Source organism: Octopus sinensis, linkage group LG8 (genome assembly GCF_006345805.1).
Source record: "Octopus sinensis linkage group LG8, ASM634580v1, whole genome shotgun sequence".
Lineage (NCBI taxonomy): Eukaryota > Metazoa > Mollusca > Cephalopoda > Octopoda > Octopodidae > Octopus > Octopus sinensis.
The window spans coordinates 60,256,631-60,264,447 of NC_043004.1; positions in this window are offsets into that span (position 1 = coordinate 60,256,631).

Below are 7,817 nucleotides of genomic sequence, written 5' to 3' on the forward strand. Positions count from 1 at the left end.
GTTCTTAGTCTTCATAAATGACTTGCCCGACGACCTCACGCAACACACCCTTCTATTTGCCGACGATATCAAACTGGTCGCTCCTCGCGGTAGTATAGAGGATCTTCGTCGATGCCTCCACCAAATTTGGAAGTGGTCTAACGATTGGGACCTGTGTCTGAACGTGTCAAAGTGCTGTCATCTGCCTGTCGGCTCTACTCCTACAACTCAACTTGATTTCGAGCCGGGTCGTCTGCTGCTGGAGAGGACCGATCAGGTAAAGGACCTGGGTATCTTGGTGGATTCCTCCTTTTCACCTTCGGCCCAGTGCGTCCATGCTGCCAACAAAGCGCGCGGAATTCTGTTTTTGATTCGACGGTCATTCGGAGTGCTCACAGCAGCCATATTCCTGCCACTCTATGTCACGCTGGTGAGACCCATATTGGAGTATGGGATTCAAGCCTCTTCTCCTTATCTCATCAAAGACATACAGCACCTCGAAAGAGTCCAGAGGCTGGCTACCCGCCTGGTTCATGGTCTCAAAAATTTGTCCTACGAAGAAAGGCTGAGGACGCTCGACCTTTATTCTCTTGAAAAACGCCGCCGCCGTGGTGATCTCATTCTCGCCCACAACATCATAAGCGGGAAGTGTAACCTCTCGAAAGAGCTGTTCTTCACTCCTGCTCCGGAGCGTCGGCTGCGGGGTCATTCCGAAAAGCTCTACCTGCGACGATTTCATCTCAATCGAAGGAGAGGAGCTTTCTCCGTCCGGGTTGCGGATCCGTGGAACAAGCTGCCAGATGAGATGGTGAAGATGCCGACGACCGCTTTGTTCAAAGCCTCCCTGGACTTCAAGTGGCCTGAACTCTTTACATGAACACAACCCTGTACTTAACTCCATGTCCCCCTACATGGCCTTGCTATTTGCTTTTGAGCCAAATTAACTAACTAACTAACTAACATATATATATATGCATATGTATATGCATGCATATGTATAAAGGGGTCTCGAAAAAATTTCTTGCTTTAAGATTTGCGCGAATTGGCTGCATGGAATCTCAAGCTTCCGAGTTCTTTTACAATGCTTAGAAAAGCTGAAGGACCTCCGAAATAAGTGTGTAAGTCTGAGAAGTTGAGATGTTGCATAAAACCAAGAACTTGTCATTAAACCCTCGTTCGTTTTTAAACAATGTGTACTAAGATGTACTCTTATATAATATATATATGGCATATATGTGCAAACGCACGCGTGAACATGCACTGGCAGACACACACATATATAGAGTAAATACCCATTCGGTCACGAATGCCCATGGGTTACCATTTAGTAAGTTCGCCTCCTTGCAGATATACGGCAAGGTAGTTTGTAGAAGCCAAACAGCAACGCCAGATTTCACTCATTGAACTGCAGCCACACCAGGTTATAGTCTTGAAAGATCTTAAACTTTCAAGTTAGCAACCGTAAGCTTTTTAAAAATCTATGAATTCCATTGTTATTTATTATGTCAGAATGATTGGTTATGAGAGCTGAACGGAAACAATTGTTCACAGACATATTTACATCCGCATACGTACAAATCCATAAGCATGTGTGTGTGTGTGTATGCATGTATGTATATATAACTGTGTATCTGTTGGAATAATTCTCGAAACTTTATATGTATAAAGATTATCATTCTCTTTGTTGTATTTTAATATTGTTCGTCCAAGCAAAGACACACTAGCCAATTATGCCATTAATAAATTCCCGATTATTTAACACAGCTATCTGTTAAAAATTACTTTCCTTCCATTATATTCTGAATTATCTGATGCAACTGAATCCCATTTAAATAGTCATCAACCAAGATTTCTAAGCCAGAAAAGAATATTCAGTATTAATAACGTATCTTCTTAAATGCTAAAATGTTTCCACATATGGTTATACGATGGTTTGTCTTAATCTGTGACATTTGAAATAGATATAGACACATAAGTAAAACGAAGCATAATTCTTGCTTAAAAGAAATTAATTTCTGCTTCAATTTACTATAACACACACATATATTTAAGTATATTACTTTGTCTACTTTTACTCATTGAAATTTTCAATTGACGCATATAATTCAATTCAGTGCTAGTGAAAACGATGTTAACTAGCTCAGAAGTTGGTTTTAAATGTTTTACTTCAGGAAGATTCTTAGTTACGTAACAATAATCCTTTGTTTCATGTGAAAGGAGATTCTAAGCTAATTAGGCGTGGTGATTTAGACTTTTATAATGGCGTACGCTCTGCCCTTTTTTATATTAGTGGCGATAACGTTGCGATAGATTACCAAGCCTTGTTATGTCAATAGGGAAGTTACAGATAATGTAATTTTGCAGAACTCAAAGAATACAATGGTGATGAAAGAAGCCATAATTTCATCTTCAAAGTTCGTAAAAGAGAGAGAGAGAAAAGGAGGCGAGATCCATACATAAACACCACACACGCGTGATAAATAGGTAGGTACACATTATGAGAGAGAATGTGTGTGGGTGCGTGTTGATAGTTAGGTATGAAATAGTCGTTAAGCAATTGTTAATCAAGTACACAGATTGATAGATAAAGCTTGCACATGGATGGATTGACAGATACATAGATAGGTAGAAAGAGATGGATATATTCATACTTACATAAGCAGCTATGTAGGCTGTTAGATTGAAAGATATATGGATCGATAGGTTGATTGTTAGTTTGATAAATATATTGGTAGATATGTAGAGGAATACACTGAAAGATACATAGGCAGATATGTAGATGATGAGATTGTTAGATACGTAGATAGGAAGTAATCAACACACACTCGCAATATGAAATTCTGCATCCAATATTTCATCAGTTAATATTCACGTGTATATACACCAAATCGATATGTCCAGAGGTTCTTTGAAATAAGCAAATAAGAACAACAACAAATGGTTTTAGATGAACTATAAAAGATAATGCCAAGCATTAAGTACACGCAGATGCAGGTAGGTGCAGATAACACATAGGTATGTATTTCTGAGTCTCTGTGGTAAGATATGCGTGTATATCTGTATGTGACTGTTTGTGTGATGTGAATGATTATAGAAACTGCAGAAAATAAAAGAAAATCGTTAACCAGAAGATCTACTAGAATCAAACAAAACTAGAGTACATTTATTAGATTATTTCTCAGTCTACCGCCATCTGTATTAACATGTGAATGAAATCAGAGCAAAATATTGCCAGAGACATTAACGGTAATTAACCATTGAAAAATATTTTCCATATCCGCTACCAAAATTTCCTATTAGAGGGTTCTTTTTTTTTTAACATCATATTTTTGTTGTTTTATTCTATTATGTTATTAGTTGTTCTGCTTTTGGAATTAACATATTGGTCCTTTGCCACTGAATAGCGCGGTTGAAAGCCAATAGGGAACAGAAATCTTTTAGCGTGTGTGAGAGATCAGATATAAACTGGCATTGGTTAACTGATAATTTGTTCACAGAATCGTACAGATTTTATGAACAGGCAGAACAACATACGTACTTACAAGTATATACACACGAATACACAAACACAAATAAAATATATAAATACATATGTATACACACCTGAAAAATATATCATTAGAGGTACATACATATATATATGTATATATATATATATATATATATATATATATATAGACGGATAGATAGATACACACATATACGCACATACACACACGCATACATGCATACATACATATATATATATATATATATATTATATATATATATATATATATATATATTTATATTTATATATATACAAATGTATATATGCCTGCATGTACTTGCATAAATATAAATATATGTGCATATACAAATGTCTGTAAATGTATATTTGTGCATGAGTGTGTGTACATGTATATGTATATGTATATATATATATATATATATATATATATATATATATATATATATATTATATATATATATAATATATGCACACATATACATTTCTGCACTTATATGTATGCAGTTGTGTGTGCCTACATGGTATCTGTGTGCATGTATATGTATGTATTTGAGCATGGTCGAATGTATCGTTATTTGTATAGATATAGATATAGATATAGAAATCTCAGCGATCATGTTCCATAGTATTCTAATTCTTACTAATTATTTTAACAAGTAGTTCAGACCAGCGAACAAATAAATGCATATGGCGTGACGAGTACTGAATGTACGTATGTACGTCTGCATGTATGTATATTACGTATGTATATATGTATGTATGTATGTATGTATGTATGTATGTATGTATGTATGTATGTATGTATGTATGTATGTATGTATGTATGTATGTATGCATGAATGTATGCATGAGTGTATGGATGGGTTGATGTGTTGATGGATGTATAGATGGATGGATGGATGAACAAATATGTGAATTTTATTTTTGTTCTTGACGTAGTTCACGCTGGAGGCTACGATATTTATATATAAATTTTCAAATAATTTTTTTTATGTATGAGGTATGGTTAAAAAGTATCCGACCATTGGTCAAATAAACAGGTAATATTAAAATAATATTAAAATCTCCCTATTTTTCTTTAGTCTCCTTCGAAATTTTCGCCTTGAGAATCTTCACACTTTTGTCAGCGTTCCCGGCACTGCCGCAGACATTTCTAGCTATCACTTTCTGAGAGAGTGCAGAACTGTGTGATCGAATTTTTCTGAATGTCCTTTCTTCTTAATTCTTCTCCTTTTGAGTATTTTTCTTCCTTTTTCCTGAGCTCTGGAAATAGCCAAATGTTACATGGAGCCAAGTCTTGGCATTAGGAATCCTGACGAACAAGCGGTGTGGGTATGCTTGACGAGGAATGCTTGTTTCAGATGGGCGGAACGAGCGGATACGTTGTCAATTATTTGCTACCCATAGGTCGGGTCATTTTCGCAGCACAGCTTCACGCAGACGACGAAGAACCTTTGCAAACATTTCGTCGTTTCTACTAATCGATGATCTGCCACAATGTTGCTCACTGTCCACTGAGGTGCGGCCACCTTTGAATCAGTTGTACCAATCTTTTTAACTTGCTTTTTCTCATGGCATCATCTCGAAGTGTGTGTGTATGTGTATGGGTATGTATGTTCATGTGTGTGTGTATGTTTGGCCTTTCCCCTTCCCCCCCCCCGCAACATCGCTTGACAACAGAAGCTGGTGTGTTTTCGTCCTCGTAAATTAGCGGCTCGGCAAACGAGACCGATTAAACAAGTATTAGGCTTACAAAGAAGAAGTCCAGCGATCGATTTGCTCGATTGAAGGCGGTACTCCTTGATGGCCACAGTCAAATGACTGAAACAAATAAAAGAATAAAAGAAGAATAATACAACATATAAGTATATATGAACACACACACACACACACATATGCTCATATATATGTATATACACATATATGTATTTATTATATCTGCATGCCTATATATGCGTCTGAATGCTTTGTGTCATGTGGTTTGATGTGTGTGTGTCTGAGCTTATGTGAGTGTGTGTATACGTGTGTGTGTATCTGCGTCTAGAAATGCACTCGTAGTCAAATATACAATCAAACTTACTTGAATAGCCACTCATATATGCGCACAAAGAAAACAACCAATCATATACATAGAAACACAGAAGCATATATTGAGGTGCCTCTTTTACCGCAGTTCAACTACTGCACTTGGTACAGTTTTTGTTTAATTAATTATGTTTTAATTATATTACCGTTTGTGAATGATTATCTTTTGATGTTTTCATCGTCTTTCAGGTCCATTCATATTTACGTTTACCAGTTATTCTATTCTTTGTTATATTAAAAATCAGTTAACTTCGTCAAATGTTCATAATTTCTTCTTCTTCTTCTTCTTCTTCTTCTTCTTCTTCTTCTTCTTCTTCTTCTTCTTCTCCTTCTTCTTCTTCTCTTCTTCTTCATTTTCTTCATCTTTCCCTTCTTCTTCTTCTTCTTCTTCTTCTTCTTCTTCTTCTTCATTTTCTTCTTCTTCATCTTCTTCTAAATAGTATCGTTAGAATTGTCATCATCATCATCTTCATCATCGTCATCATCATCATCATCAACATCATCATCATCATCATTTTTATTATTATTATTATTATTATTATTATTATTATTATTATTATTATTATTATTATTATTATTATCATTATTATTATTATTATTATTATTTTTAATATTATCGAATGTATCGAAATGCTCACTTCTGCTTAAGTATTAATCTTCATTAATTTAGCAGTAATCAATATCATAAAAGAAGATAACCAAACGGTCGGGAAAAATAAAAGCAACCTACACTCTGAAACAATGAAATTCGCTAATAGTTTATATAGGTGGAAATTAATTATATTTCTTAATTGACTCTTATTTGGCAATCTTTGATTAGTTATCGGTAAATGTGGCAGTAAGTTATATCTCGAAAATTCCAAATATCTCTAACCTTATTGATTCTTATTTTGGTTTCTGTTTTATTTTTAATAAAGAACAAAGTGAGATTAAGAAAAACATGAAGGTAGATCGTTGATTGGTGACCTCGTTCTTAATATTGTCACTGCGCCCTTGGTCATGTCATGAAGCTTATACAATTACAAACATGATCAAATTAATCACTGTTCAGCAAAATTAATTCAGCAATGACCGTTAATATTTGTTTTACTTGAGTGCATAATATCAAGCTCTACACTACTCAATATTCTTTATTTATTTTTGATGTATCGACTAAACATTTCCCACGTCACGCATGTTTCCTACTGAAAATAATTATTTCGGTTTATCCTCTCTTTATGTTCAGGTTGTCAGTGACCAAATCAGCTGCCTCACCCAGTCTACCAGGGAAAGAGCCCGCTAGAAACCGAGGAAATAAAAGAAAAAGAAAATCGATCAGTCTGACAAAATACTAACTACTTTCTTGTAATATTTTGGCTTCATAGCACTATAAGACTACTAGGATTTTGGCATCTTTCAAGATTCGTATTATATGTGCATACGAGAAGGTACAGTATGTACAGAGCTTTACCGAGAATATAACTGGGTGGGGATCGAAGATAAATTTTCAATGCATGTAAGTGCCTTTGAAGAGAGGAAAATCTACGTGAGTTGACTTTTAGAGTATACCGGGTGAGAAGAGAACTCGTGACGAACCAAATCTCTTCGTGCCGAAGATAGATGGAGACAGCTGTGCGAATCATGAAATTCCCATCTTCAACTCTAATGATGGGAATATATATCCATCCATATTTGAGCTCTCGTTCTTCTTTGTCTTAAATTTTATCGCAAACTGTCTTACTTCACTGATTTCAAAGTAGATCATTAATAAATAATAGTAATGAATCATCGTGATTAAACTATAATCCAGCATCTTGCATTATGAGATAGTCGCCAATAAACCTTCAAACATTTAGACGTCTTACAAAACGAAAGATATAAACCTGCTGCAGCTACTGGATTACTTCGTGTGCCAACTAAATCAATGGTGCATCATATATGATTGCTCTCATTGCTTTATAGTATTGAATATTAGTAAGCTTATGTGAAGTTGTGTCTTAAATGCAGAATTATATCTTATTCTGCATGCAGTCAATTTCGGACTCGGTATGATATTCACTGCTGAAGCCAATGTTTAACTTCTGGCATATTACAGGCAACAAGAAGATAATGTACTCTTTATTGAAGCCTCAGTGACTCCCGAGTAAAGCTTGCGGGATATTTCAATTGTAAAAACAGTATTTTTTTTTACTGTTTATCACTAACTACGTATCAAATAGTGAATCACATCTCAGGACATATTATAAATCACAAGTATTTCATT